Here is a 24,273-nt window from a genome sequence, read left to right as displayed (position 1 = left end):
CGGAAGCCCTCGTGGCACGAAAAGGAGCTGAGGAGCAACGAGCCTGCCAGGAGTCGAACCTAGAATCTTCCGTAGTCAGACGCGTTATCCATTGCGCCACTGGCCCTCTTTGAGGGCACACAGGAAGAACGCAGATCGAGAACAGGCAAAGGGGCTGAAAGAACCCACGCTCTCTGGAACAAACCTGTGCCTGGTAATCAAGATTACTTGCAACTTCAAAGCAGATGTGGATTGGAACCCTTACACTGTCTGACTTAAATTAGCGCACGGCCGTTTCCATGTAAAGCCGAGCCTGGAGTCTCCAGTGTGACATGCAAAGCAATGTCAGAAGTGGGATTCGAACCCACGCCTCCAGAGGAGACTGCGACCTGAACGCAGCGCCTTAGACCGCTCGGCCATCCTGACAGTGTGGGCGTTCGGCCTCTCAGCAATCGTGCACCCACCACTTTCGGAATGGACCCTTAATTGCAGCCGTTCAATGGCACACAGGCCATTTAGAAATAACGTACCGCAAGGAGCGCGATTCCCAGATAGAGGGGACCTTTCCTCCTCACTTTTCGACACTTCACTCTTCGATTTGATGCTTATTCATAAACCATGAGGTCTTGTTTCTATTTTTTGCAAGAATTATATATTTTAAACCAATTGCATTAATGATCAGCCTGTTAAGAGCATTTCCTAATGAACACTGTTTTAAATGGGAAGATAATTTAGAATCTGTTCTGGTATAAATGGCAGGGAACGGATGCATTTTAAGTAGCTTTGTCAGTAATTTCCTCGCGATGAATCCATTTAAATTGTTACACTTTGTTTGTATGTTCAGTAGATTTTACTTCAAAAAAAGAACATTGACCGCTTTAATTGAACAGCCCTGATTTATGGTAAGGGCTATGTGTATGGCTTCATTATCCCAAGGAGTTTCCGTCCCTTTACCTGTTTCATAAAAAATTGAACCCTACAGTCATTTGAACTCAGTTCTGCTCCTCATGCGATGCACTAATTGCGCTTTAACATCTCATATGAAATTGATGAATCAGATTTAATGAAAAGTTTTGTGCTTTGTATTTTGTGGTTGTTGTTACTTTTATTTTTATAAAACATTGCATACTGAAATGTCAGGCTATTCTGTCACTGAAAACGGTCAGACCAGAGTTGCTCCACTGCGTCCGGCGGACGCTGCAAAAGAATTTAGCGGACAGCGATTTCCTATGTTTTCTCAGATTGCATCACAAGCATGGTCACAAGCAAGAATATCCATTCTTAGAACTCCCCGCATCCTGTTTATATGTGCAGATCCCTTCCAAAACAAATGTTTGGCCGAAACCAAATGGACAGCTTCCCTGTTATATCAACAAAAGGCCTAGTCTTTTCACTTTTAACCTTTGCTGTTTACTTAAACATGCTGGGTACGCCTCGTTGGCGCAGTTTGGCAGCGCGTCAGTCTCATAATCTGAAGGTCGTGAGTTCGAGCCTCACACGGGGCAGCGTGGTGGGAAATTCTTTTGAACTGACAGACTGGCTCTATTAAGGCGACACATCTTTCCGGCTCCCGCGTAGGAACGTTCACGAGCGGGTGCTCCCTGGTGGTCTAGTGGCTAGGATTTGGCGCTCTCACCGCCGCGGCCCGGGTTCGATTCCCGGTCAGGGAATGCGCTTTTGGACACCCTCTGGCTGTATTCGTGGGACTTTGAAAAAACAATAACCTTAGAAGGTCTCCAAGGCTTAAAGAGACGCTTCCTTCGAGCCGGATTCGAACCAGCGACCTAAGGATGACCAGTGAGATGCCTACAGTCCTCCGCTCTACCAACTGAGCTATCGAAGGCCCAGATACAGTCTATCGTCTGAGCTATTTTTGGGCCTTGTCAGCGGAAGCCCTCGTGGCACGAAAAGGAGCTGAGGAGCAACGAGCCAGCCAGGAGTCGAACCTAGAATCTTCTGATCCGTAGTCAGACGCGTTATCCATTGCGCCACTGGCCCTCTTTGAGGGCACACAGGAAGAACGCAGATCGAGAACAGGCAAAGGGGCTGAAAGAACCCACGCTCTCTGGAACAAACCTGTGCCTGGTAGTCAAGATTACTTGCAACTTCAAAGCAGACCTTTCCTCCTCACTTTTCGACACTTCACTCTTCGATTTGATGCTTATTCATAAACCATGAGGTCTTGTTTCTATTTTTTGCAAGAATTATATATTTTAAACCAATTGCATTAATGATCAGCCTGTTAAGAGCATTTCCTAATGAACACTGTTTTAAATGGGAAGATAATTTAGAATGTGTTCTGGTATAAATGGCAGGGAACGGATGCATTTTTAGTAGCTTTGTCAGTAATTTGCTCGCGATGAATCCATTTAAATTGTTACACTTTGTTTGTATGTTCAGTAGATTTTACTTCAAAAAAAGAACATTGACCGCTTTAATTGAACAGCCCTGATTTATGGTAAGGGCTATGTGTATGGCTTCATTATCCCAAGGAGTTTCCGTCCCTTTACCTGTTTCATAAAAAAGTGAACCCTACAGTCATTTGAACTAAGTCCTGCTCCTCATGCGATGCACTAATTGCGCTTTAACATCTCATATGAAATTGATGAATCAGATTTAATGAAAAGTTTTGTGTTTTGTATTTTGTGGTTGTTGTTACTTTTATTTTTATAAAACATTGCATACTGAAATGTCAGGCTATTCTGTCACTGAAAACGGTCAGACCAGAGTTGCTCCACTGCGTCCGGCGGACGCTGCAAAAGAATTTAGCGGACAGCGATTTCCTATGTTTTCTCAGATTGCATCACAAGCATGGTCACAAGCAAGAATATCCATTCTTAGAACTCCCCGCATCCTGTTTATATGTGCAGATCCCTTCCAAAACAAATGTTTGGCCGAAACCAAATGGACAGCTTCCCTGTTATATCAACAAAAGGCCTAGTCTTTTCACTTTTAACCTTTGCTGTTTACTTAAACATGCTGGGTACGCCTCGTTGGCGCAGTTTGGCAGCGCGTCAGTCTCATAATCTGAAGGTCGTGAGTTCGAGCCTCACACGGGGCAGCGTGGTGGGAAATTCTTTTGAACTGACAGACTGGCTCTATTAAGGCGACACATCTTTCCGGCTCCCGCGTAGGAACGTTCACGAGCGGGTGCTCCCTGGTGGTCTAGTGGCTAGGATTCGGCGCTCTCACCGCCTGCGGCCCGGGTTCGATTCCCGGTCAGGGAATGCGCTTTTGGACACCCTCTGGCTGTATTCGTGGGACTTTGAAAAAACAATAACCTTTGAAGGTCTCCAAGGCTTAAAGAGACGCTTCCTTCGAGCCGGATTCGAACCAGCGACCTAAGGATGACCAGTGAGATGCCTACAGTCCTCCGCTCTACCAACTGAGCTATCGAAGGCCCAGATACAGTCTATCGTCTGAGCTATTTTTGGGCCTTGTCAGCGGAAGCCCTCGTGGCACGAAAAGGAGCTGAGGAGCAACGAGCCAGCCAGGAGTCGAACCTAGAATCTTCTGATCCGTAGTCAGACGCGTTATCCATTGCGCCACTGGCCCTCTTTGAGGGCACACAGGAAGAACGCAGATCGAGAACAGGCAAAGGGGCTGAAAGAACCCACGCTCTCTGGAACAAACCTGTGCCTGGTAATCAAGATTACTTGCAACTTCAAAGCAGATGTGGATTGGAACCCTTACACTGTCTGACTTAAATTAGCGCACGGCCGTTTCCATGTAAAGCCGAGCCTAGAGTCTCCAGTGTGACATGCAAAGCAATGTCAGAAGTGGGATTCGAACCCACGCCTCCAGAGGAGACTGCGACCTGAACGCAGCGCCTTAGACCGCTCGGCCATCCTGACAGTGTGGGCGTTCGGCCTCTCAGCAATCGTGCACCCACCACTTTCGGAATGGACCCTTAAATGCAGCCGTTCAATGGCACACAGGCCATTTAGAAATAACGTACCGCAAGGAGCGCGATTCCCAGATAGAGGGGACCTTTCCTCCTCACTTTTCGACACTTCACTCTTCGATTTGATGCTTATTCATAAACCATGAGGTCTTGTTTCTATTTTTTGCAAGAATTATATATTTTAAACCAATTGCATTAATGATCAGCCTGTTAAGAGCATTTCCTAATGAACACTGTTTTAAATGGGAAGATAATTTAGAATGTGTTCTGGTATAAATGGCAGGGAACGGATGCATTTTTAGTAGCTTTGTCAGTAATTTGCTCGCGATGAATCCATTTAAATTGTTACACTTTGTTTGTATGTTCAGTAGATTTTACTTCAAAAAAAGAACATTGACCGCTTTAATTGAACAGCCCTGATTTAAGGTAAGGGCTATGTGTATGGCTTCATTATCCCAAGGAGTTTCCGTCCCTTTACCTGTTTCATAAAAAAGTGAACCCTACAGTCATTTGAACTAAGTCCTGCTCCTCATGCGATGCACTAATTGCGCTTTAACATCTCATATGAAATTGATGAATCAGATTTAATGAAAAGTTTTGTGTTTTGTATTTTGTGGTTGTTGTTACTTTTATTTTTATAAAACATTGCATACTGAAATGTCAGGCTATTCTGTCACTGAAAACGGTCAGACCAGAGTTGCTCCACTGCGTCCGGCGGACGCTGCAAAAGAATTTAGCGGACAGCGATTTCCTATGTTTTCTCAGATTGCATCACAAGCATGGTCACAAGCAAGAATATCCATTCTTAGAACTCCCCGCATCCTGTTTATATGTGCAGATCCCTTCCAAAACAAATGTTTGGCCGAAACCAAATGGACAGCTTCCCTGTTATATCAACAAAAGGCCTAGTCTTTTCACTTTTAACCTTTGCTGTTTACTTAAACATGCTGGGTACGCCTCGTTGGCGCAGTTTGGCAGCGCGTCAGTCTCATAATCTGAAGGTCGTGAGTTCGAGCCTCACACGGGGCAGCGTGGTGGGAAATTATTTTGAACTGACAGACTGGCTCTATTAAGGCGACACATCTTTCCGGCTCCCGCGTAGGAACGTTCACGAGCGGGTGCTCCCTGGTGGTCTAGTGGCTAGGATTCGGCGCTCTCACCGCCGCGGCCCGGGTTCGATTCCCGGTCAGGGAATGCGCTTTTGGACACCCTCTGGCTGTATTCGTGGGACTTTGAAAAAACAATAACCTTTGAAGGTCTCCAAGGCTTAAAGAGACGCTTCCTTCGAGCCGGATTCGAACCAGCGACCTAAGGATGACCAGTGAGATGCCTACAGTCCTCCGCTCTACCAACTGAGCTATCGAAGGCCCAGATACAGTCTATCGTCTGAGCTATTTTTGGGCCTTGTCAGCGGAAGCCCTCGTGGCACGAAAAGGAGCTGAGGAGCAACGAGCCAGCCAGGAGTCGAACCTAGAATCTTCTGATCCGTAGTCAGACGCGTTATCCATTGCGCCACTGGCCCTCTTTGAGGGCACACAGGAAGAACGCAGATCGAGAACAGGCAAAGGGGCTGAAAGAACCCACGCTCTCTGGAACAAACCTGTGCCTGGTAATCAAGATTACTTGCAACTTCAAAGCAGATGTGGATTGGAACCCTTACACTGTCTGACTTAAATTAGCGCACGGCCGTTTCCATGTAAAGCCCAGCCTGGAGTCTCCAGTGTGACATGCAAAGCAATGTCAGAAGTGGGATTCGAACCCACGCCTCCAGAGGAGACTGCGACCTGAACGCAGCGCCTTAGACCGCTCGGCCATCCTGACAGTGTGGGCGTTCGGCCTCTCAGCAATCGTGCACCCACCACTTTCGGAATGGACCCTTAAATGCAGCCGTTCAATGGCACACAGGCCATTTAGAAATAACGTACCGCAAGGAGCGCGATTCCCAGATAGAGGGGACCTTTCCTCCTCACTTTTCGACACTTCACTCTTCGATTTGATGCTTATTCATAAACCATGAGGTCTTGTTTCTATTTTTTGCAAGAATTATATATTTTAAACCAATTGCATTAATGATCAGCCTGTTAAGAGCATTTCCTAATGAACACTGTTTTAAATGGGAAGATAATTTAGAATGTGTTCTGGTATAAATGGCAGGGAACGGATGCATTTTTAGTAGCTTTGTCAGTAATTTGCTCGCGATGAATCCATTTAAATTGTTACACTTTGTTTGTATGTTCAGTAGATTTTACTTCAAAAAAAGAACATTGACCGCTTTAATTGAACAGCCCTGATTTAAGGTAAGGGCTATGTGTATGGCTTCATTATCCCAAGGAGTTTCCGTCCCTTTACCTGTTTCATAAAAAAGTGAACCCTACAGTCATTTGAACTAAGTCCTGCTCCTCATGCGATGCACTAATTGCGCTTTAACATCTCATATGAAATTGATGAATCAGATTTAATGAAAAGTTTTGTGTTTTGTATTTTGTGGTTGTTGTTACTTTTATTTTTATAAAACATTGCATACTGAAATGTCAGGCTATTCTGTCACTGAAAACGGTCAGACCAGAGTTGCTCCACTGCGTCCGGCGGACGCTGCAAAAGAATTTAGCGGACAGCGATTTCCTATGTTTTCTCAGATTGCATCACAAGCATGGTCACAAGCAAGAATATCCATTCTTAGAACTCCCCGCATCCTGTTTATATGTGCAGATCCCTTCCAAAACAAATGTTTGGCCGAAACCAAATGGACAGCTTCCCTGTTATATCAACAAAAGGCCTAGTCTTTTCACTTTTAACCTTTGCTGTTTACTTAAACATGCTGGGTACGCCTCGTTGGCGCAGTTTGGCAGCGCGTCAGTCTCATAATCTGAAGGTCGTGAGTTCGAGCCTCACACGGGGCAGCGTGGTGGGAAATTATTTTGAACTGACAGACTGGCTCTATTAAGGCGACACATCTTTCGGCTCCCGCGTAGGAACGTTCACGAGCGGGTGCTCCCTGGTGGTCTAGTGGCTAGGATTCAGGCGCTCTCACCGCCGCGGCCCGGGTTCGATTCCCGGTCAGGGAATGTGCTTTTGGACACCCTCTGGCTGTATTCGTGGGACTGTCAAAAAACAATAACCTTTGAAGGTCTCCAAGGCTTAAAGAGACGCTTCCTTCGAGCCGGATTCGAACCAGCGACCTAAGGATGACCAGTGAGATGCCTACAGTCCTCCGCTCTACCAACTGAGCTATCGAAGGCCCGGATACAGTCTATCGTCTGAGCTATTTTTGGGCCTTGTCAGCGGAAGCCCTCGTGGCACGAAAAGGAGCTGAGGAGCAACGAGCCAGCCAGGAGTCGAACCTAGAATCTTCTGATCCGTAGTCAGACGCGTTATCCATTGCGCCACTGGCCCTCTTTGAGGGCACACAGGAAGAACGCAGATCGAGAACAGGCAAAGGGGCTGAAAGAACCCACGCTCTCTGGAACAAACCTGTGCCTGGTAATCAAGATTACTTGCAACTTCAAAGCAGATGTGGATTGGAACCCTTACACTTTCTGACTTAAATTAGCGCACGGCCGTTTCCATGTAAAGCCCAGCCTGGAGTCTCCAGTGTGACATGCAAAGCAATGTCAGAAGTGGGATTCGAACCCACGCCTCCAGAGGAGACTGCGACCTGAACGCAGCGCCTTAGACCGCTCGGCCATCCTGACAGTGTGGGCGTTCGGCCTCTCAGCAATCGTGCACCCACCACTTTCGGAATGGACCCTTAAATGCAGCCGTTCAATGGCACACAGGCCATTTAGAAATAACGTACCGCAAGGAGCGCGATTCCCAGATAGAGGGGACCTTTCCTCCTCACTTTTCGACACTTCACTCTTCGATTTGATGCTTATTCATAAACCATGAGGTCTTGTTTCTATTTTTTGCAAGAATTATATATTTTAAACCAATTGCATTAATGATCAGCCTGTTAAGAGCATTTCCTAATGAACACTGTTTTAAATGGGAAGATAATTTAGAATGTGTTCTGGTATAAATGGCAGGGAACGGATGCATTTTTAGTAGCTTTGTCAGTAATTTGCTCGCGATGAATCCATTTAAATTGTTACACTTTGTTTGTATGTTCAGTAGATTTTACTTCAAAAAAAGAACATTGACCGCTTTAATTGAACAGCCCTGATTTAAGGTAAGGGCTATGTGTATGGCTTCATTATCCCAAGGAGTTTCCGTCCCTTTACCTGTTTCATAAAAAAGTGAACCCTACAGTCATTTGAACTAAGTCCTGCTCCTCATGCGATGCACTAATTGCGCTTTAACATCTCATATGAAATTGATGAATCAGATTTAATGAAAAGTTTTGTGTTTTGTATTTTGTGGTTGTTGTTACTTTTATTTTTATAAAACATTGCATACTGAAATGTCAGGCTATTCTGTCACTGAAAACGGTCAGACCAGAGTTGCTCCACTGCGTCCGGCGGACGCTGCAAAAGAATTTAGCGGACAGCGATTTCCTATGTTTTCTCAGATTGCATCACAAGCATGGTCACAAGCAAGAATATCCATTCTTAGAACTCCCCGCATCCTGTTTATATGTGCAGATCCCTTCCAAAACAAATGTTTGGCCGAAACCAAATGGACAGCTTCCCTGTTATATCAACAAAAGGCCTAGTCTTTTCACTTTTAACCTTTGCTGTTTACTTAAACATGCTGGGTACGCCTCGTTGGCGCAGTTTGGCAGCGCGTCAGTCTCATAATCTGAAGGTCGTGAGTTCGAGCCTCACACGGGGCAGCGTGGTGGGAAATTCTTTTGAACTGACAGACTGGCTCTATTAAGGCGACACATCTTTCCGGCTCCCGCGTAGGAACGTTCACGAGCGGGTGCTCCCTGGTGGTCTAGTGGCTAGGATTCGGCGCTCTCACCGCCGCGGCCCGGGTTCGATTTCCGGTCAGGGAATGCGCTTTTGGACACCCTCTGGCTGTATTCGTGGGACTGTGAAAAAACAATAACCTTTGAAGGTCTCCAAGGCTTAAAGACACGCTTCCTTCGAGCCGGATTCGAACCAGCGACCTAAGGATGACCAGTGAGATGCCTACAGTCCTCCGCTCTACCAACTGAGCTATCGAAGGCCCGGATACCGTCTGAGCTATTTTTGGGCCTTGTCAGCGGAAGCCCTCGTGGCACGAAAAGGAGCTGAGGAGCAACGAGCCAGCCAGGAGTCAAACCTAGAATCTTCTGATCCGTAGTCAGACGTGTTATCCATTGCGCCACTGGCCCTCTTTGAGGGCACACAGGAAGAACGCAGATCGAGAACAGGCAAAGGGGCTGAAAGAACCCACGCTCTCTGGAACAAACCTGTGCCTGGTAGTCAAGATTACTTGCAACTTCAAAGCAGACCTTTCCTCCTCACTTTTCGACACTTCACTCTTCGATTTGATGCTTATTCATAAACCATGAGGTCTTGTTTCTATTTTTTGCAAGAATTATATATTTTAAACCAATTGCATTAATGATCAGCCTGTTAAGAGCATTTCCTAATGAACACTGTTTTAAATGGGAAGATAATTTAGAATCTGTTCTGGTATAAATGGCAGGGAACGGATGCATTTTTAGTAGCTTTGTCAGTAATTTGCTCGCGATGAATCCATTTAAATTGTTACACTTTGTTTGTATGTTCAGTAGATTTTACTTCAAAAAAAGAACATTGACCGCTTTAATTGAACAGCCCTGATTTCAGGTAAGGGCTATGTGTATGGCTTCATTATCCCAAGGAGTTTCCGTCCCTTTACCTGTTTCATAAAAAAGTGAACCCTACAGTCATTTGAACTAAGTCCTGCTCCTCATGCGATGCACTAATTGCGCTTTAACATCTCATATGAAATTGATGAATCAGATTTAATGAAAAGTTTTGTGTTTTGTATTTTGTGGTTGTTGTTACTTTTATTTTTATAAAACATTGCATACTGAAATGTCAGGCTATTCTGTCACTGAAAACGATATAATTGACCAGAGTTGCTCCACTGCGTCCGGCGGACGCTGCAAAAGAATTTAGCGGACAGCGATTTCCTATGTTTTCTCAGATTGCATCACAAGCATGGTCACAAGCAAGAATATCCATTCTTAGAACTCCCCGCATCCTGTTTATATGTGCAGATCCCTTCCAAAACAAATGTTTGGCCGAAACCAAATGGACAGCTTCCCTGTTATATCAACAAAAGGCCTAGTCTTTTCACTTTTAACCTTTGCTGTTTACTTAAACATGCTGGGTACGCCTCGTTGGCGCAGTTTGGCAGCGCGTCAGTCTCATAATCTGAAGGTCGTGAGTTCGAGCCTCACACGGGGCAGCGTGGTGGGAAATTCTTTTGAACTGACAGACTGGCTCTATTAAGGCGACACATCTTTCCGGCTCCCGCGTAGGAACGTTCACGAGCGGGTGCTCCCTGGTGGTCTAGTGGCTAGGATTCGGCGCTCTCACCGCCGCGGCCCGGGTTCGATTCCCGGTCAGGGAATGCGCTTTTGGACACCCTCCGGCTGTATTCGTGGGACTTTGAAACAACAATAACCTTTGAAGGTTTCCAAGGCTTAAAGAGACGCTTCCTTCGAGCCGGATTCGAACCAGCGACCTAAGGATGACCAGTGAGATGCCTACAGTCCTCCGCTCTACCAACTGAGCTATCGAAGGCCCAGATACAGTCTATCGTCTGAGCTATTTTTGGGCCTTGTCAGCGGAAGCCCTCGTGGCACGAAAAGGAGCTGAGGAGCAACGAGCCAGCCAGGAGTCGAACCTAGAATCTTCTGATCCGTAGTCAGACGCGTTATCCATTGCGCCACTGGCCCTCTTTGAGGGCACACAGGAAGAACGCAGATCGAGAACAGGCAAAGGGGCTGAAAGAACCCACGCTCTCTGGAACAAACCTGTGCCTGGTAATCAAGATTACTTGCAACTTCAAAGCAGATGTGGATTGGAACCCTTACACTGTCTGACTTAAATTAGCGCACGGCCGTTTCCATGTAAAGCCGAGCCTGGACTCTCCAGTGTGACATGCAAAGCAATGTCAGAAGTGGGATTCGAACCCACGCCTCAAGAGGAGACTGCGACCTGAACGCAGCGCCTTAGACCGCTCGGCCATCCTGACAGTGTGGGCGTTCGGCCTCTCAGCAATCGTGCACCCACCACTTTCGGAATGGACCCTTAAATGCAGCCGTTCAATGGCACACAGGCCATTTAGAAATAACGTACCGCAAGGAGCGCGATTCCCAGATAGAGGGGACCTTTCCTCCTCACTTTTCGACACTTCACTCTTCGATTTGATGCTTATTCATAAACCATGAGGTCTTGTTTCTATTTTTTGCAAGAATTATATATTTTAAACCAATTGCATTAATGATCAGCCTGTTAAGAGCATTTCCTAATGAACACTGTTTTAAATGGGAAGATAATTTAGAATGTGTTCTGGTATAAATGGCAGGGAACGGATGCATTTTTAGTAGCTTTGTCAGTAATTTGCTCGCGATGAATCCATTTAAATTGTTACACTTTGTTTGTATGTTCAGTAGATTTTACTTCAAAAAAAGAACATTGACCGCTTTAATTGAACAGCCCTGATTTAAGGTAAGGGCTATGTGTATGGCTTCATTATCCCAAGGAGTTTCCGTCCCTTTACCTGTTTCATAAAAAAGTGAACCCTACAGTCATTTGAACTAAGTCCTGCTCCTCATGCGATGCACTAATTGCGCTTTAACATCTCATATGAAATTGATGAATCAGATTTAATGAAAAGTTTTGTGTTTTGTATTTTGTGGTTGTTGTTACTTTTATTTTTATAAAACATTGCATACTGAAATGTCAGGCTATTCTGTCACTGAAAACGGTCAGACCAGAGTTGCTCCACTGCGTCCGGCGGACGCTGCAAAAGAATTTAGCGGACAGCGATTTCCTATGTTTTCTCAGATTGCATCACAAGCATGGTCACAAGCAAGAATATCCATTCTTAGAACTCCCCGCATCCTGTTTATATGTGCAGATCCCTTCCAAAACAAATGTTTGGCCGAAACCAAATGGACAGCTTCCCTGTTATATCAACAAAAGGCCTAGTCTTTTCACTTTTAACCTTTGCTGTTTACTTAAACATGCTGGGTACGCCTCGTTGGCGCAGTTTGGCAGCGCGTCAGTCTCATAATCTGAAGGTCGTGAGTTCGAGCCTCACACGGGGCAGCGTGGTGGGAAATTATTTTGAACTGACAGACTGGCTCTATTAAGGCGACACATCTTTCGGCTCCCGCGTAGGAACGTTCACGAGCGGGTGCTCCCTGGTGGTCTAGTGGCTAGGATTCAGCGCTCTCACCGCCGCGGCCCGGGTTCGATTCCCGGTCAGGGAATGTGCTTTTGGACACCCTCTGGCTGTATTCGTGGGACTGTCAAAAAACAATAACCTTTGAAGGTCTCCAAGGCTTAAAGAGACGCTTCCTTCGAGCCGGATTCGAACCAGCGACCTAAGGATGACCAGTGAGATGCCTACAGTCCTCCGCTCTACCAACTGAGCTATCGAAGGCCCGGATACAGTCTATCGTCTGAGCTATTTTTGGGCCTTGTCAGCGGAAGCCCTCGTGGCACGAAAAGGAGCTGAGGAGCAACGAGCCAGCCAGGAGTCGAACCTAGAATCTTCTGATCCGTAGTCAGACGCGTTATCCATTGCGCCACTGGCCCTCTTTGAGGGCACACAGGAAGAACGCAGATCGAGAACAGGCAAAGGGGCTGAAAGAACCCACGCTCTCTGGAACAAACCTGTGCCTGGTAATCAAGATTACTTGCAACTTCAAAGCAGATGTGGATTGGAACCCTTACACTTTCTGACTTAAATTAGCGCACGGCCGTTTCCATGTAAAGCCCAGCCTGGAGTCTCCAGTGTGACATGCAAAGCAATGTCAGAAGTGGGATTCGAACCCATGCCTCCAGAGGAGACTGCGACCTGAACGCAGCGCCTTAGACCGCTCGGCCATCCTGACAGTGTGGGCGTTCGGCCTCTCAGCAATCGTGCACCCACCACTTTCGGAATGGACCCTTAAATGCAGCCGTTCAATGGCACACAGGCCATTTAGAAATAACGTACCGCAAGGAGCGCGATTCCCAGATAGAGGGGACCTTTCCTCCTCACTTTTCGACACTTCACTCTTCGATTTGATGCTTATTCATAAACCATGAGGTCTTGTTTCTATTTTTTGCAAGAATTATATATTTTAAACCAATTGCATTAATGATCAGCCTGTTAAGAGCATTTCCTAATGAACACTGTTTTAAATGGGAAGATAATTTAGAATGTGTTCTGGTATAAATGGCAGGGAACGGATGCATTTTTAGTAGCTTTGTCAGTAATTTGCTCGCGATGAATCCATTTAAATTGTTACACTTTGTTTGTATGTTCAGTAGATTTTACTTCAAAAAAAGAACATTGACCGCTTTAATTGAACAGCCCTGATTTAAGGTAAGGGCTATGTGTATGGCTTCATTATCCCAAGGAGTTTCCGTCCCTTTACCTGTTTCATAAAAAAGTGAACCCTACAGTCATTTGAACTAAGTCCTGCTCCTCATGCGATGCACTAATTGCGCTTTAACATCTCATATGAAATTGATGAATCAGATTTAATGAAAAGTTTTGTGTTTTGTATTTTGTGGTTGTTGTTACTTTTATTTTTATAAAACATTGCATACTGAAATGTCAGGCTATTCTGTCACTGAAAACGGTCAGACCAGAGTTGCTCCACTGCGTCCGGCGGACGCTGCAAAAGAATTTAGCGGACAGCGATTTCCTATGTTTTCTCAGATTGCATCACAAGCATGGTCACAAGCAAGAATATCCATTCTTAGAACTCCCCGCATCCTGTTTATATGTGCAGATCCCTTCCAAAACAAATGTTTGGCCGAAACCAAATGGACAGCTTCCCTGTTATATCAACAAAAGGCCTAGTCTTTTCACTTTTAACCTTTGCTGTTTACTTAAACATGCTGGGTACGCCTCGTTGGCGCAGTTTGGCAGCGCGTCAGTCTCATAATCTGAAGGTCGTGAGTTCGAGCCTCACACGGGGCAGCGTGGTGGGAAATTATTTTGAACTGACAGACTGGCTCTATTAAGGCGACACATCTTTCGGCTCCCGCGTAGGAACGTTCACGAGCGGGTGCTCCCTGGTGGTCTAGTGGCTAGGATTCAGCGCTCTCACCGCCGCGGCCCGGGTTCGATTCCCGGTCAGGGAATGTGCTTTTGGACACCCTCTGGCTGTATTCGTGGGACTGTCAAAAAACAATAACCTTTGAAGGTCTCCAAGGCTTAAAGAGACGCTTCCTTCGAGCCGGATTCGAACCAGCGACCTAAGGATGACCAGTGAGATGCCTACAGTCCTCCGCTCTACCAACTGAGCTATCGAAGGCCCGGATACAGTCTATCGTCTGAGCTATTTTTGGGCCTTGTCAGCGGAAGCCCTCGTGGCACGAAAAGGAGCTGAGGAGCAACGAGCCAGCCAGGAGTCGAACCTAGAATCTTCTGATCCGTAGTCAGACGCGTTATCCATTGCGCCACTGGCCCTCTTTGAGGGCACACAGGAAGAACGCAGATCGAGAACAGGCAAAGGGGCTGAAAGAACCCACGCTCTCTGGAACAAACCTGTGCCTGGTAATCAAGATTACTTGCAACTTCAAAGCAGATGTGGATTGGAACCCTTACACTTTCTGACTTAAATTAGCGCACGGCCGTTTCCATGTAAAGCCCAGCCTGGAGTCTCCAGTGTGACATGCAAAGCAATGTCAGAAGTGGGATTCGAACCCACGCCTCCAGAGGAGACTGCGACCTGAACGCAGCGCCTTAGACCGCTCGGCCATCCTGACAGTGTGGGCGTTCGGCCTCTCAGCAATCGTGCACCCACCACTTTCGGAATGGACCCTTAAATGCAGCCGTTCAATGGCACACAGGCCATTTAGAAATAACGTACCGCAAGGAGCGCGATTCCCAGATAGAGGGGACCTTTCCTCCTCACTTTTCGACACTTCACTCTTCGATTTGATGCTTATTCATAAACCATGAGGTCTTGTTTCTATTTTTTGCAAGAATTATATATTTTAAACCAATTGCATTAATGATCAGCCTGTTAAGAGCATTTCCTAATGAACACTGTTTTAAATGGGAAGATAATTTAGAATGTGTTCTGGTATAAATGGCAGGGAACGGATGCATTTTTAGTAGCTTTGTCAGTAATTTGCTCGCGATGAATCCATTTAAATTGTTACACTTTGTTTGTATGTTCAGTAGATTTTACTTCAAAAAAAGAACATTGACCGCTTTAATTGAACAGCCCTGATTTAAGGTAAGGGCTATGTGTATGGCTTCATTATCCCAAGGAGTTTCCGTCCCTTTACCTGTTTCATAAAAAAGTGAACCCTACAGTCATTTGAACTAAGTCCTGCTCCTCATGCGATGCACTAATTGCGCTTTAACATCTCATATGAAATTGATGAATCAGATTTAATGAAAAGTTTTGTGTTTTGTATTTTGTGGTTGTTGTTACTTTTATTTTTATAAAACATTGCATACTGAAATGTCAGGCTATTCTGTCACTGAAAACGGTCAGACCAGAGTTGCTCCACTGCGTCCGGCGGACGCTGCAAAAGAATTTAGCGGACAGCGATTTCCTATGTTTTCTCAGATTGCATCACAAGCATGGTCACAAGCAAGAATATCCATTCTTAGAACTCCCCGCATCCTGTTTATATGTGCAGATCCCTTCCAAAACAAATGTTTGGCCGAAACCAAATGGACAGCTTCCCTGTTATATCAACAAAAGGCCTAGTCTTTTCACTTTTAACCTTTGCTGTTTACTTAAACATGCTGGGTACGCCTCGTTGGCGCAGTTTGGCAGCGCGTCAGTCTCATAATCTGAAGGTCGTGAGTTCGAGCCTCACACGGGGCAGCGTGGTGGGAAATTCTTTTGAACTGACAGACTGGCTCTATTAAGGCGACACATCTTTCCGGCTCCCGCGTAGGAACGTTCACGAGCGGGTGCTCCCTGGTGGTCTAGTGGCTAGGATTCGGCGCTCTCACCGCCGCGGCCCGGGTTCGATTTCCGGTCAGGGAATGCGCTTTTGGACACCCTCTGGCTGTATTCGTGGGACTGTGAAAAAACAATAACCTTTGAAGGTCTCCAAGGCTTAAAGACACGCTTCCTTCGAGCCGGATTCGAACCAGCGACCTAAGGATGACCAGTGAGATGCCTACAGTCCTCCGCTCTACCAACTGAGCTATCGAAGGCCCGGATACCGTCTGAGCTATTTTTGGGCCTTGTCAGCGGAAGCCCTCGTGGCACGAAAAGGAGCTGAGGAGCAACGAGCCAGCCAGGAGTCAAACCTAGAATCTTCTGATCCGTAGTCAGACGTGTTATCCATTGCGCCACTGGCCCTCTTTGAGGGCACACAGGAAGAACGCAGATCGAGAACAGGCAAAGGGGCTGAAAGAACCCACGCTCTCTGGAACAAACCTGTGCCTGGTAGTCAAGATTACTTGCAACTTCAAAGCAGACCTTTCCTCCTCACTTTTCGACACTTCACTCTTCGATTTGATGCTTATTCATAAACCATGAGGTCTTGTTTCTATTTTTTGCAAGAATTATATATTTTAAACCAATTGCATTAATGATCAGCCTGTTAAGAGCATTTCCTAATGAACACTGTTTTAAATGGGAAGATAATTTAGAATCTGTTCTGGTATAAATGGCAGGGAACGGATGCATTTTTAGTAGCTTTGTCAGTAATTTGCTCGCGATGAATCCATTTAAATTGTTACACTTTGTTTGTATGTTCAGTAGATTTTACTTCAAAAAAAGAACATTGACCGCTTTAATTGAACAGCCCTGATTTCAGGTAAGGGCTATGTGTATGGCTTCATTATCCCAAGGAGTTTCCGTCCCTTTACCTGTTTCATAAAAAAGTGAACCCTACAGTCATTTGAACTAAGTCCTGCTCCTCATGCGATGCACTAATTGCGCTTTAACATCTCATATGAAATTGATGAATCAGATTTAATGAAAAGTTTTGTGTTTTGTATTTTGTGGTTGTTGTTACTTTTATTTTTATAAAACATTGCATACTGAAATGTCAGGCTATTCTGTCACTGAAAACGATATAATTGACCAGAGTTGCTCCACTGCGTCCGGCGGACGCTGCAAAAGAATTTAGCGGACAGCGATTTCCTATGTTTTCTCAGATTGCATCACAAGCATGGTCACAAGCAAGAATATCCATTCTTAGAACTCCCCGCATCCTGTTTATATGTGCAGATCCCTTCCAAAACAAATGTTTGGCCGAAACCAAATGGACAGCTTCCCTGTTATATCAACAAAAGGCCTAGTCTTTTCACTTTTAACCTTTGCTGTTTACTTAAACATGCTGGGTACGCCTCGTTGGCGCAGTTTGGCAGCGCGTCAGTCTCATAATCTGAAGGTCGTGAGTTCGAGCCTCACACGGGGCAGCGTGGTGGGAAATTCTTTTGAACTGACAGACTGGCTCTATTAAGGCGACACATCTTTCCGGCTCCCGCGTAGGAACGTTCACGAGCGGGTGCTCCCTGGTGGTCTAGTGGCTAGGATTCGGCGCTCTCACCGCCGCGGCCCGGGTTCGATTCCCGGTCAGGGAATGCGCTTTTGGACACCCTCCGGCTGTATTCGTGGGACTTTGAAACAACAATAACCTTTGAAGGTTTCCAAGGCTTAAAGAGACGCTTCCTTCGAGCCGGATTCGAACCAGCGACCTAAGGATGACCAGTGAGATGCCTACAGTCCTCCGCTCTACCAACTGAGCTATCGAAGGCCCAGATACAGTCTATCGTCTGAGCTATTTTTGGGCCTTGTCAGCGGAAGCCCTCGTGGCACGAAAAGGAGCTGAGGAGCAACGAGCCAGCCAGGAGTCGAACCTAGAATCTTCTGATCCGTAGTCAGACGCGTTATCCATTGCGCCACTGGCCCTCTTTGAGGGCACACAGGAAGAACGCAGATCGAGAACAGGCAAAGGGGCTGAAAGAACCCACGCTCTCTGGAACAAACCTGTGCCTGGTAATCAAGATTACTTGCAACTTCAAAGCAGATGTGGATTGGAACCCTTACACTGTCTGACTTAAATTAGCGCACGGCCGTTTCCATGTAAAGCCGAGCCTGGACTCTCCAGTGTGACATGCAAAGCAATGTCAGAAGTGGGATTCGAACCCACGCCTCAAGAGGAGACTGCGACCTGAACGCAGCGCCTTAGACCGCTCGGCCATCCTGACAGTGTGGGCGTTCGGCCTCTCAGCAATCGTGCACCCACCACTTTCGGAATGGACCCTTAAATGCAGCCGTTCAATGGCACACAGGCCATTTAGAAATAACGTACCGCAAGGAGCGCGATTCCCAGATAGAGGGGACCTTTCCTCCTCACTTTTCGACACTTCACTCTTCGATTTGATGCTTATTCATAAACCATGAGGTCTTGTTTCTATTTTTTGCAAGAATTATATATTTTAAACCAATTGCATTAATGATCAGCCTGTTAAGAGCATTTCCTAATGAACACTGTTTTAAATGGGAAGATAATTTAGAATGTGTTCTGGTATAAATGGCAGGGAACGGATGCATTTTTAGTAGCTTTATCAGTAATTTGCTCGCGATGAATCCATTTAAATTGTTACACTTTGTTTGTATGTTCAGTAGATTTTACTTCAAAAAAAGAACATTGACCGCTTTAATTGAACAGCCCTGATTTAAGGTAAGGGCTATGTGTATGGCTTCATTATCCCAAGGAGTTTCCGTCCCTTTACCTGTTTCATAAAAAAGTGAACCCTACAGTCATTTGAACTAAGTCCTGCTCCTCATGCGATGCACTAATTGCGCTTTAACATCTCATATGAAATTGATGAATCAGATTTAATGAAAAGTTTTGTGTTTTGTATTTTGTGGTTGTTGTTACTTTTATTTTTATAAAACATTGCATACTGAAATGTCAGGCTATTCTGTCACTGAAAACGGTCAGACCAGAGTTGCTCCACTGCGTCCGGCGGACGCTGCAAAAGAATTTAGCGGACAGCGATTTCCTATGTTTTCTCAGATTGCATCACAAGCATGGTCACAAGCAAGAATATCCATTCTTAGAACTCCCCGCATCCTGTTTATATGTGCAGATCCCTTCCAAAACAAATGTTTGGCCGAAACCAAATGGACAGCTTCCCTGTTATATCAACAAAAGGCCTAGTCTTTTCACTTTTAACCTTTGCTGTTTACTTAAACATGCTGGGTACGCCTCGTTGGCGCAGTTTGGCAGCGCGTCAGTCTCATAATCTGAAGGTCGTGAGTTCGAGCCTCACACGGGGCAGCGTGGTGGGAAATTATTTTGAACTGACAGACTGGCTCTATTAAGGCGACACATCTTTCGGCTCCCGCGTAGGAACGTTCACGAGCGGGTGCTCCCTGGTGGTCTAGTGGCTAGGATTCAGCGCTCTCACCGCCGCGGCCCGGGTTCGATTCCCGGTCAGGGAATGTGCTTTTGGACACCCTCTGGCTGTATTCGTGGGACTGTCAAAAAACAATAACCTTTGAAGGTCTCCAAGGCTTAAAGAGACGCTTCCTTCGAGCCGGATTCGAACCAGCGACCTAAGGATGACCAGTGAGATGCCTACAGTCCTCCGCTCTACCAACTGAGCTATCGAAGGCCCGGATACAGTCTATCGTCTGAGCTATTTTTGGGCCTTGTCAGCGGAAGCCCTCGTGGCACGAAAAGGAGCTGAGGAGCAACGAGCCAGCCAGGAGTCGAACCTAGAATCTTCTGATCCGTAGTCAGACGCGTTATCCATTGCGCCACTGGCCCTCTTTGAGGGCACACAGGAAGAACGCAGATCGAGAACAGGCAAAGGGGCTGAAAGAACCCACGCTCTCTGGAACAAACCTGTGCCTGGTAATCAAGATTACTTGCAACTTCAAAGCAGATGTGGATTGGAACCCTTACACTTTCTGACTTAAATTAGCGCACGGCCGTTTCCATGTAAAGCCCAGCCTGGAGTCTCCAGTGTGACATGCAAAGCAATGTCAGAAGTGGGATTCGAACCCACGCCTCCAGAGGAGACTGCGACCTGAACGCAGCGCCTTAGACCGCTCGGCCATCCTGACAGTGTGGGCGTTCGGCCTCTCAGCAATCGTGCACCCACCACTTTCGGAATGGACCCTTAAATGCAGCCGTTCAATGGCACACAGGCCATTTAGAAATAACGTACCGCAAGGAGCGCGATTCCCAGATAGAGGGGACCTTTCCTCCTCACTTTTCGACACTTCACTCTTCGATTTGATGCTTATTCATAAACCATGAGGTCTTGTTTCTATTTTTTGCAAGAATTATATATTTTAAACCAATTGCATTAATGATCAGCCTGTTAAGAGCATTTCCTAATGAACACTGTTTTAAATGGGAAGATAATTTAGAATGTGTTCTGGTATAAATGGCAGGGAACGGATGCATTTTTAGTAGCTTTGTCAGTAATTTGCTCGCGATGAATCCATTTAAATTGTTACACTTTGTTTGTATGTTCAGTAGATTTTACTTCAAAAAAAGAACATTGACCGCTTTAATTGAACAGCCCTGATTTAAGGTAAGGGCTATGTGTATGGCTTCATTATCCCAAGGAGTTTCCGTCCCTTTACCTGTTTCATAAAAAAGTGAACCCTACAGTCATTTGAACTAAGTCCTGCTCCTCATGCGATGCACTAATTGCGCTTTAACATCTCATATGAAATTGATGAATCAGATTTAATGAAAAGTTTTGTGTTTTGTATTTTGTGGTTGTTGTTACTTTTATTTTTATAAAACATTGCATACTGAAATGTCAGGCTATTCTGTCACTGAAAACGGTCAGACCAGAGTTGCTCCACTGCGTCCGGCGGACGCTGCAAAAGAATTTAGCGGACAGCGATTTCCTATGTTTTCTCAGATTGCATCACAAGCATGGTCACAAGCAAGAATATCCATTCTTAGAACTCCCCGCATCCTGTTTATATGTGCAGATCCCTTCCAAAACAAATGTTTGGCCGAAACCAAATGGACAGCTTCCCTGTTATATCAACAAAAGGCCTAGTCTTTTCACTTTTAACCTTTGCTGTTTACTTAAACATGCTGGGTACGCCTCGTTGGCGCAGTTTGGCAGCGCGTCAGTCTCATAATCTGAAGGTCGTGAGTTCGAGCCTCACACGGGGCAGCGTGGTGGGAAATTCTTTTGAACTGACAGACTGGCTCTATTAAGGCGACACATCTTTCCGGCTCCCGCGTAGGAACGTTCACGAGCGGGTGCTCCCTGGTGGTCTAGTGGCTAGGATTCGGCGCTCTCACCGCCGCGGCCCGGGTTCGATTTCCGGTCAGGGAATGCGCTTTTGGACACCCTCTGGCTGTATTCGTGGGACTGTGAAAAAACAATAACCTTTGAAGGTCTCCAAGGCTTAAAGACACGCTTCCTTCGAGCCGGATTCGAACCAGCGACCTAAGGATGACCAGTGAGATGCCTACAGTCCTCCGCTCTACCAACTGAGCTATCGAAGGCCCGGATACCGTCTGAGCTATTTTTGGGCCTTGTCAGCGGAAGCCCTCGTGGCACGAAAAGGAGCTGAGGAGCAACGAGCCAGCCAGGAGTCAAACCTAGAATCTTCTGATCCGTAGTCAGACGTGTTATCCATTGCGCCACTGGCCCTCTTTGAGGGCACACAGGAAGAACGCAGATCGAGAACAGGCAAAGGGGCTGAAAGAACCCACGCTCTCTGGAACAAACCTGTGCCTGGTAGTCAAGATTACTTGCAACTTCAAAGCAGACCTTTCCTCCTCACTTTTCGACACTTCACTCTTCGATTTGATGCTTATTCATAAACCATGAGGTCTTGTTTCTATTTTTTGCAAGAATTATATATTTTAAACCAATTGCATTAATGATCAGCCTGTTAAGAGCATTTCCTAATGAACACTGTTTTAAATGGGAAGATAATTTAGAATCTGTTCTGGTATAAATGGCAGGGAACGGATGCATTTTTAGTAGCTTTGTCAGTAATTTGCTCGCGATGAATCCATTTAAATTGTTACACTTTGTTTGTATGTTCAGTAGATTTTACTTCAAAAAAAGAACATTGACCGCTTTAATTGAACAGCCCTGATTTCAGGTAAGGGCTATGTGTATGGCTTCATTATCCCAAGGAGTTTCCGTCCCTTTACCTGTTTCATAAAAAAGTGAACCCTACAGTCATTTGAACTAAGTCCTGCTCCTCATGCGATGCACTAATTGCGCTTTAACATCTCATATGAAATTGATGAATCAGATTTAATGAAAAGTTTTGTGTTTTGTATTTTGTGGTTGTTGTTACTTTTATTTTTATAAAACATTGCATACTGAAATGTCAGGCTATTCTGTCACTGAAAACGATATAATTGACCAGAGTTGCTCCACTGCGTCCGGCGGACGCTGCAAAAGAATTTAGCGGACAGCGATTTCCTATGTTTTCTCAGATTGCATCACAAGCATGGTCACAAGCAAGAATATCCATTCTTAGAACTCCCCGCATCCTGTTTATATGTGCAGATCCCTTCCAAAACAAATGTTTGGCCGAAACCAAATGGACAGCTTCCCTGTTATATCAACAAAAGGCCTAGTCTTTTCACTTTTAACCTTTGCTGTTTACTTAAACATGCTGGGTACGCCTCGTTGGCGCAGTTTGGCAGCGCGTCAGTCTCATAATCTGAAGGTCGTGAGTTCGAGCTTCACACGGGGCAGCGTGGTGGGAAATTCTTTTGAACTGACAGACTGGCTCTATTAAGGCGACACATCTTTCCGGCTCCCGCGTAGGAACGTTCACGAGCGGGTGCTCCCTGGTGGTCTAGTGGCTAGGATTCGGCGCTCTCACCGCCGCGGCCCGGGTTCGATTCCCGGTCAGGGAATGCGCTTTTGGACACCCTCCGGCTGTATTCGTGGGACTTTGAAAAAACAATAACCTTTGAAGGTTTCCAAGGCTTAAAGAGACGCTTCCTTCGAGCCGGATTCGAACCAGCGACCTAAGGATGACCAGTGAGATGCCTACAGTCCTCCGCTCTACCAACTGAGCTATCGAAGGCCCAGATACAGTCTATCGTCTGAGCTATTTTTGGGCCTTGTCAGCGGAAGCCCTCGTGGCACGAAAAGGAGCTGAGGAGCAACGAGCCAGCCAGGAGTCGAACCTAGAATCTTCTGATCCGTAGTCAGACGCGTTATCCATTGCGCCACTGGCCCTCTTTGAGGGCACACAGGAAGAACGCAGATCGAGAACAGGCAAAGGGGCTGAAAGAACCCACGCTCTCTGGAACAAACCTGTGCCTGGTAATCAAGATTACTTGCAACTTCAAAGCAGATGTGGATTGGAACCCTTACACTGTCTGACTTAAATTAGCGCACGGCCGTTTCCATGTAAAGCCGAGCCTGGACTCTCCAGTGTGACATGCAAAGCAATGTCAGAAGTGGGATTCGAACCCACGCCTCAAGAGGAGACTGCGACCTGAACGCAGCGCCTTAGACCGCTCGGCCATCCTGACAGTGTGGGCGTTCGGCCTCTCAGCAATCGTGCACCCACCACTTTCGGAATGGACCCTTAAATGCAGCCGTTCAATGGCACACAGGCCATTTAGAAATAACGTACCGCAAGGAGCGCGATTCCCAGATAGAGGGGACCTTTCCTCCTCACTTTTCGACACTTCACTCTTCGATTTGATGCTTATTCATAAACCATGAGGTCTTGTTTCTATTTTTTGCAAGAATTATATATTTTAAACCAATTGCATTAATGATCAGCCTGTTAAGAGCATTTCCTAATGAACACTGTTTTAAATGGGAAGATAATTTAGAATGTGTTCTGGTATAAATGGCAGGGAACGGATGCATTTTTAGTAGCTTTGTCAGTAATTTGCTCGCGATGAATCCATTTAAATTGTTACACTTTGTTTGTATGTTCAGTAGATTTTACTTCAAAAAAAGAACATTGACCGCTTTAATTGAACAGCCCTGATTTAAGGTAAGGGCTATGTGTATGGCTTCATTATCCCAAGGAGTTTCCGTCCCTTTACCTGTTTCATAAAAAAGTGAACCCTACAGTCATTTGAACTAAGTCCTGCTCCTCATGCGATGCACTAATTGCGCTTTAACATCTCATATGAAAGTGATGAATCAGATTTAATGAAAAGTTTTGTGTTTTGTATTTTGTGGTTGTTGTTACTTTTATTTTTATAAAACATTGCATACTGAAATGTCAGGCTATTCTGTCACTGAAAACGGTCAGACCAGAGTTGCTCCACTGCGTCCGGCGGACGCTGCAAAAGAATTTAGCGGACAGCGATTTCCTATGTTTTCTCAGA

At 45.8% G+C, this 24,273-nt stretch overlaps 59 non-coding genes across 59 annotated transcripts; 26 read left to right on the top strand and 33 right to left on the bottom strand.

The window, feature by feature from the left end:
• Positions 1 to 322: 322 nt before the first annotated feature.
• On the bottom strand, positions 323 to 405 carry trnal-cag (transfer RNA leucine (anticodon CAG)). The gene has a single exon. It is a non-coding gene; the product is annotated as a tRNA-Leu (tRNA).
• A 1,005-nt stretch (positions 406 to 1,410) lies between these two features.
• On the top strand, positions 1,411 to 1,484 carry trnam-cau (transfer RNA methionine (anticodon CAU)). The gene has a single exon. It is a non-coding gene; the product is annotated as a tRNA-Met (tRNA).
• Positions 1,485 to 1,577: 93 nt separating this feature from the next.
• trnae-cuc (transfer RNA glutamic acid (anticodon CUC)) lies at positions 1,578 to 1,649 on the top strand. Its single transcript has one exon. It is a non-coding gene; the product is annotated as a tRNA-Glu (tRNA).
• An 86-nt stretch (positions 1,650 to 1,735) lies between these two features.
• Positions 1,736 to 1,822, bottom strand: trnay-gua (transfer RNA tyrosine (anticodon GUA)). Its single transcript is given in 2 exon segments — positions 1,736 to 1,771; positions 1,786 to 1,822. It is a non-coding gene; the product is annotated as a tRNA-Tyr (tRNA).
• An 82-nt stretch (positions 1,823 to 1,904) lies between these two features.
• On the bottom strand, positions 1,905 to 1,977 carry trnar-acg (transfer RNA arginine (anticodon ACG)). The gene has a single exon. It is a non-coding gene; the product is annotated as a tRNA-Arg (tRNA).
• A 989-nt stretch (positions 1,978 to 2,966) lies between these two features.
• On the top strand, positions 2,967 to 3,040 carry trnam-cau (transfer RNA methionine (anticodon CAU)). The gene has a single exon. It is a non-coding gene; the product is annotated as a tRNA-Met (tRNA).
• Positions 3,041 to 3,133: 93 nt separating this feature from the next.
• On the top strand, positions 3,134 to 3,206 carry trnae-cuc (transfer RNA glutamic acid (anticodon CUC)). The gene has a single exon. It is a non-coding gene; the product is annotated as a tRNA-Glu (tRNA).
• An 86-nt stretch (positions 3,207 to 3,292) lies between these two features.
• On the bottom strand, positions 3,293 to 3,379 carry trnay-gua (transfer RNA tyrosine (anticodon GUA)). The gene is given in 2 exon segments: positions 3,293 to 3,328; positions 3,343 to 3,379. It is a non-coding gene; the product is annotated as a tRNA-Tyr (tRNA).
• Positions 3,380 to 3,461: 82 nt separating this feature from the next.
• Positions 3,462 to 3,534, bottom strand: trnar-acg (transfer RNA arginine (anticodon ACG)). The gene has a single exon. It is a non-coding gene; the product is annotated as a tRNA-Arg (tRNA).
• A 216-nt stretch (positions 3,535 to 3,750) lies between these two features.
• Positions 3,751 to 3,833, bottom strand: trnal-cag (transfer RNA leucine (anticodon CAG)). The gene has a single exon. It is a non-coding gene; the product is annotated as a tRNA-Leu (tRNA).
• A 1,005-nt stretch (positions 3,834 to 4,838) lies between these two features.
• On the top strand, positions 4,839 to 4,912 carry trnam-cau (transfer RNA methionine (anticodon CAU)). Its single transcript has one exon. It is a non-coding gene; the product is annotated as a tRNA-Met (tRNA).
• A 93-nt stretch (positions 4,913 to 5,005) lies between these two features.
• Positions 5,006 to 5,077, top strand: trnae-cuc (transfer RNA glutamic acid (anticodon CUC)). Its single transcript has one exon. It is a non-coding gene; the product is annotated as a tRNA-Glu (tRNA).
• Positions 5,078 to 5,163: 86 nt separating this feature from the next.
• On the bottom strand, positions 5,164 to 5,250 carry trnay-gua (transfer RNA tyrosine (anticodon GUA)). The gene is given in 2 exon segments: positions 5,164 to 5,199; positions 5,214 to 5,250. It is a non-coding gene; the product is annotated as a tRNA-Tyr (tRNA).
• Positions 5,251 to 5,332: 82 nt separating this feature from the next.
• trnar-acg (transfer RNA arginine (anticodon ACG)) lies at positions 5,333 to 5,405 on the bottom strand. Its single transcript has one exon. It is a non-coding gene; the product is annotated as a tRNA-Arg (tRNA).
• A 216-nt stretch (positions 5,406 to 5,621) lies between these two features.
• Positions 5,622 to 5,704, bottom strand: trnal-cag (transfer RNA leucine (anticodon CAG)). The gene has a single exon. It is a non-coding gene; the product is annotated as a tRNA-Leu (tRNA).
• A 1,005-nt stretch (positions 5,705 to 6,709) lies between these two features.
• Positions 6,710 to 6,783, top strand: trnam-cau (transfer RNA methionine (anticodon CAU)). Its single transcript has one exon. It is a non-coding gene; the product is annotated as a tRNA-Met (tRNA).
• Positions 6,784 to 6,875: 92 nt separating this feature from the next.
• On the top strand, positions 6,876 to 6,948 carry trnae-cuc (transfer RNA glutamic acid (anticodon CUC)). The gene has a single exon. It is a non-coding gene; the product is annotated as a tRNA-Glu (tRNA).
• An 86-nt stretch (positions 6,949 to 7,034) lies between these two features.
• Positions 7,035 to 7,121, bottom strand: trnay-gua (transfer RNA tyrosine (anticodon GUA)). The gene is given in 2 exon segments: positions 7,035 to 7,070; positions 7,085 to 7,121. It is a non-coding gene; the product is annotated as a tRNA-Tyr (tRNA).
• Positions 7,122 to 7,203: 82 nt separating this feature from the next.
• On the bottom strand, positions 7,204 to 7,276 carry trnar-acg (transfer RNA arginine (anticodon ACG)). Its single transcript has one exon. It is a non-coding gene; the product is annotated as a tRNA-Arg (tRNA).
• Positions 7,277 to 7,492: 216 nt separating this feature from the next.
• On the bottom strand, positions 7,493 to 7,575 carry trnal-cag (transfer RNA leucine (anticodon CAG)). The gene has a single exon. It is a non-coding gene; the product is annotated as a tRNA-Leu (tRNA).
• A 1,005-nt stretch (positions 7,576 to 8,580) lies between these two features.
• Positions 8,581 to 8,654, top strand: trnam-cau (transfer RNA methionine (anticodon CAU)). Its single transcript has one exon. It is a non-coding gene; the product is annotated as a tRNA-Met (tRNA).
• A 93-nt stretch (positions 8,655 to 8,747) lies between these two features.
• On the top strand, positions 8,748 to 8,819 carry trnae-cuc (transfer RNA glutamic acid (anticodon CUC)). The gene has a single exon. It is a non-coding gene; the product is annotated as a tRNA-Glu (tRNA).
• An 86-nt stretch (positions 8,820 to 8,905) lies between these two features.
• Positions 8,906 to 8,992, bottom strand: trnay-gua (transfer RNA tyrosine (anticodon GUA)). Its single transcript is given in 2 exon segments — positions 8,906 to 8,941; positions 8,956 to 8,992. It is a non-coding gene; the product is annotated as a tRNA-Tyr (tRNA).
• Positions 8,993 to 10,133: 1,141 nt separating this feature from the next.
• Positions 10,134 to 10,207, top strand: trnam-cau (transfer RNA methionine (anticodon CAU)). Its single transcript has one exon. It is a non-coding gene; the product is annotated as a tRNA-Met (tRNA).
• Positions 10,208 to 10,300: 93 nt separating this feature from the next.
• trnae-cuc (transfer RNA glutamic acid (anticodon CUC)) lies at positions 10,301 to 10,372 on the top strand. The gene has a single exon. It is a non-coding gene; the product is annotated as a tRNA-Glu (tRNA).
• Positions 10,373 to 10,458: 86 nt separating this feature from the next.
• Positions 10,459 to 10,545, bottom strand: trnay-gua (transfer RNA tyrosine (anticodon GUA)). The gene is given in 2 exon segments: positions 10,459 to 10,494; positions 10,509 to 10,545. It is a non-coding gene; the product is annotated as a tRNA-Tyr (tRNA).
• Positions 10,546 to 10,627: 82 nt separating this feature from the next.
• Positions 10,628 to 10,700, bottom strand: trnar-acg (transfer RNA arginine (anticodon ACG)). Its single transcript has one exon. It is a non-coding gene; the product is annotated as a tRNA-Arg (tRNA).
• Positions 10,701 to 10,916: 216 nt separating this feature from the next.
• Positions 10,917 to 10,999, bottom strand: trnal-cag (transfer RNA leucine (anticodon CAG)). Its single transcript has one exon. It is a non-coding gene; the product is annotated as a tRNA-Leu (tRNA).
• Positions 11,000 to 12,004: 1,005 nt separating this feature from the next.
• Positions 12,005 to 12,078, top strand: trnam-cau (transfer RNA methionine (anticodon CAU)). The gene has a single exon. It is a non-coding gene; the product is annotated as a tRNA-Met (tRNA).
• Positions 12,079 to 12,170: 92 nt separating this feature from the next.
• trnae-cuc (transfer RNA glutamic acid (anticodon CUC)) lies at positions 12,171 to 12,242 on the top strand. The gene has a single exon. It is a non-coding gene; the product is annotated as a tRNA-Glu (tRNA).
• Positions 12,243 to 12,328: 86 nt separating this feature from the next.
• Positions 12,329 to 12,415, bottom strand: trnay-gua (transfer RNA tyrosine (anticodon GUA)). Its single transcript is given in 2 exon segments — positions 12,329 to 12,364; positions 12,379 to 12,415. It is a non-coding gene; the product is annotated as a tRNA-Tyr (tRNA).
• An 82-nt stretch (positions 12,416 to 12,497) lies between these two features.
• Positions 12,498 to 12,570, bottom strand: trnar-acg (transfer RNA arginine (anticodon ACG)). Its single transcript has one exon. It is a non-coding gene; the product is annotated as a tRNA-Arg (tRNA).
• A 216-nt stretch (positions 12,571 to 12,786) lies between these two features.
• trnal-cag (transfer RNA leucine (anticodon CAG)) lies at positions 12,787 to 12,869 on the bottom strand. The gene has a single exon. It is a non-coding gene; the product is annotated as a tRNA-Leu (tRNA).
• Positions 12,870 to 13,874: 1,005 nt separating this feature from the next.
• trnam-cau (transfer RNA methionine (anticodon CAU)) lies at positions 13,875 to 13,948 on the top strand. The gene has a single exon. It is a non-coding gene; the product is annotated as a tRNA-Met (tRNA).
• Positions 13,949 to 14,040: 92 nt separating this feature from the next.
• On the top strand, positions 14,041 to 14,112 carry trnae-cuc (transfer RNA glutamic acid (anticodon CUC)). Its single transcript has one exon. It is a non-coding gene; the product is annotated as a tRNA-Glu (tRNA).
• Positions 14,113 to 14,198: 86 nt separating this feature from the next.
• On the bottom strand, positions 14,199 to 14,285 carry trnay-gua (transfer RNA tyrosine (anticodon GUA)). Its single transcript is given in 2 exon segments — positions 14,199 to 14,234; positions 14,249 to 14,285. It is a non-coding gene; the product is annotated as a tRNA-Tyr (tRNA).
• Positions 14,286 to 14,367: 82 nt separating this feature from the next.
• Positions 14,368 to 14,440, bottom strand: trnar-acg (transfer RNA arginine (anticodon ACG)). Its single transcript has one exon. It is a non-coding gene; the product is annotated as a tRNA-Arg (tRNA).
• A 216-nt stretch (positions 14,441 to 14,656) lies between these two features.
• On the bottom strand, positions 14,657 to 14,739 carry trnal-cag (transfer RNA leucine (anticodon CAG)). The gene has a single exon. It is a non-coding gene; the product is annotated as a tRNA-Leu (tRNA).
• A 1,005-nt stretch (positions 14,740 to 15,744) lies between these two features.
• trnam-cau (transfer RNA methionine (anticodon CAU)) lies at positions 15,745 to 15,818 on the top strand. Its single transcript has one exon. It is a non-coding gene; the product is annotated as a tRNA-Met (tRNA).
• Positions 15,819 to 15,911: 93 nt separating this feature from the next.
• Positions 15,912 to 15,983, top strand: trnae-cuc (transfer RNA glutamic acid (anticodon CUC)). The gene has a single exon. It is a non-coding gene; the product is annotated as a tRNA-Glu (tRNA).
• An 86-nt stretch (positions 15,984 to 16,069) lies between these two features.
• On the bottom strand, positions 16,070 to 16,156 carry trnay-gua (transfer RNA tyrosine (anticodon GUA)). The gene is given in 2 exon segments: positions 16,070 to 16,105; positions 16,120 to 16,156. It is a non-coding gene; the product is annotated as a tRNA-Tyr (tRNA).
• A 1,141-nt stretch (positions 16,157 to 17,297) lies between these two features.
• On the top strand, positions 17,298 to 17,371 carry trnam-cau (transfer RNA methionine (anticodon CAU)). The gene has a single exon. It is a non-coding gene; the product is annotated as a tRNA-Met (tRNA).
• Positions 17,372 to 17,464: 93 nt separating this feature from the next.
• Positions 17,465 to 17,536, top strand: trnae-cuc (transfer RNA glutamic acid (anticodon CUC)). Its single transcript has one exon. It is a non-coding gene; the product is annotated as a tRNA-Glu (tRNA).
• An 86-nt stretch (positions 17,537 to 17,622) lies between these two features.
• Positions 17,623 to 17,709, bottom strand: trnay-gua (transfer RNA tyrosine (anticodon GUA)). Its single transcript is given in 2 exon segments — positions 17,623 to 17,658; positions 17,673 to 17,709. It is a non-coding gene; the product is annotated as a tRNA-Tyr (tRNA).
• Positions 17,710 to 17,791: 82 nt separating this feature from the next.
• On the bottom strand, positions 17,792 to 17,864 carry trnar-acg (transfer RNA arginine (anticodon ACG)). The gene has a single exon. It is a non-coding gene; the product is annotated as a tRNA-Arg (tRNA).
• A 216-nt stretch (positions 17,865 to 18,080) lies between these two features.
• On the bottom strand, positions 18,081 to 18,163 carry trnal-cag (transfer RNA leucine (anticodon CAG)). The gene has a single exon. It is a non-coding gene; the product is annotated as a tRNA-Leu (tRNA).
• A 1,005-nt stretch (positions 18,164 to 19,168) lies between these two features.
• Positions 19,169 to 19,242, top strand: trnam-cau (transfer RNA methionine (anticodon CAU)). The gene has a single exon. It is a non-coding gene; the product is annotated as a tRNA-Met (tRNA).
• A 92-nt stretch (positions 19,243 to 19,334) lies between these two features.
• trnae-cuc (transfer RNA glutamic acid (anticodon CUC)) lies at positions 19,335 to 19,406 on the top strand. The gene has a single exon. It is a non-coding gene; the product is annotated as a tRNA-Glu (tRNA).
• An 86-nt stretch (positions 19,407 to 19,492) lies between these two features.
• On the bottom strand, positions 19,493 to 19,579 carry trnay-gua (transfer RNA tyrosine (anticodon GUA)). Its single transcript is given in 2 exon segments — positions 19,493 to 19,528; positions 19,543 to 19,579. It is a non-coding gene; the product is annotated as a tRNA-Tyr (tRNA).
• An 82-nt stretch (positions 19,580 to 19,661) lies between these two features.
• trnar-acg (transfer RNA arginine (anticodon ACG)) lies at positions 19,662 to 19,734 on the bottom strand. The gene has a single exon. It is a non-coding gene; the product is annotated as a tRNA-Arg (tRNA).
• Positions 19,735 to 19,950: 216 nt separating this feature from the next.
• Positions 19,951 to 20,033, bottom strand: trnal-cag (transfer RNA leucine (anticodon CAG)). Its single transcript has one exon. It is a non-coding gene; the product is annotated as a tRNA-Leu (tRNA).
• A 1,005-nt stretch (positions 20,034 to 21,038) lies between these two features.
• Positions 21,039 to 21,112, top strand: trnam-cau (transfer RNA methionine (anticodon CAU)). Its single transcript has one exon. It is a non-coding gene; the product is annotated as a tRNA-Met (tRNA).
• Positions 21,113 to 21,205: 93 nt separating this feature from the next.
• Positions 21,206 to 21,277, top strand: trnae-cuc (transfer RNA glutamic acid (anticodon CUC)). The gene has a single exon. It is a non-coding gene; the product is annotated as a tRNA-Glu (tRNA).
• An 86-nt stretch (positions 21,278 to 21,363) lies between these two features.
• Positions 21,364 to 21,450, bottom strand: trnay-gua (transfer RNA tyrosine (anticodon GUA)). Its single transcript is given in 2 exon segments — positions 21,364 to 21,399; positions 21,414 to 21,450. It is a non-coding gene; the product is annotated as a tRNA-Tyr (tRNA).
• A 1,141-nt stretch (positions 21,451 to 22,591) lies between these two features.
• Positions 22,592 to 22,665, top strand: trnam-cau (transfer RNA methionine (anticodon CAU)). Its single transcript has one exon. It is a non-coding gene; the product is annotated as a tRNA-Met (tRNA).
• A 93-nt stretch (positions 22,666 to 22,758) lies between these two features.
• Positions 22,759 to 22,830, top strand: trnae-cuc (transfer RNA glutamic acid (anticodon CUC)). The gene has a single exon. It is a non-coding gene; the product is annotated as a tRNA-Glu (tRNA).
• Positions 22,831 to 22,916: 86 nt separating this feature from the next.
• Positions 22,917 to 23,003, bottom strand: trnay-gua (transfer RNA tyrosine (anticodon GUA)). The gene is given in 2 exon segments: positions 22,917 to 22,952; positions 22,967 to 23,003. It is a non-coding gene; the product is annotated as a tRNA-Tyr (tRNA).
• An 82-nt stretch (positions 23,004 to 23,085) lies between these two features.
• Positions 23,086 to 23,158, bottom strand: trnar-acg (transfer RNA arginine (anticodon ACG)). The gene has a single exon. It is a non-coding gene; the product is annotated as a tRNA-Arg (tRNA).
• A 216-nt stretch (positions 23,159 to 23,374) lies between these two features.
• trnal-cag (transfer RNA leucine (anticodon CAG)) lies at positions 23,375 to 23,457 on the bottom strand. The gene has a single exon. It is a non-coding gene; the product is annotated as a tRNA-Leu (tRNA).
• Positions 23,458 to 24,273: the final 816 nt, after the last annotated feature.

Source organism: Triplophysa dalaica, chromosome 5, assembly GCF_015846415.1.
Source record: "Triplophysa dalaica isolate WHDGS20190420 chromosome 5, ASM1584641v1, whole genome shotgun sequence".
Classification (NCBI taxonomy): domain Eukaryota; kingdom Metazoa; phylum Chordata; class Actinopteri; order Cypriniformes; family Nemacheilidae; genus Triplophysa; species Triplophysa dalaica.
This window is presented reverse-complemented; position numbering and strand designations above follow the sequence as displayed.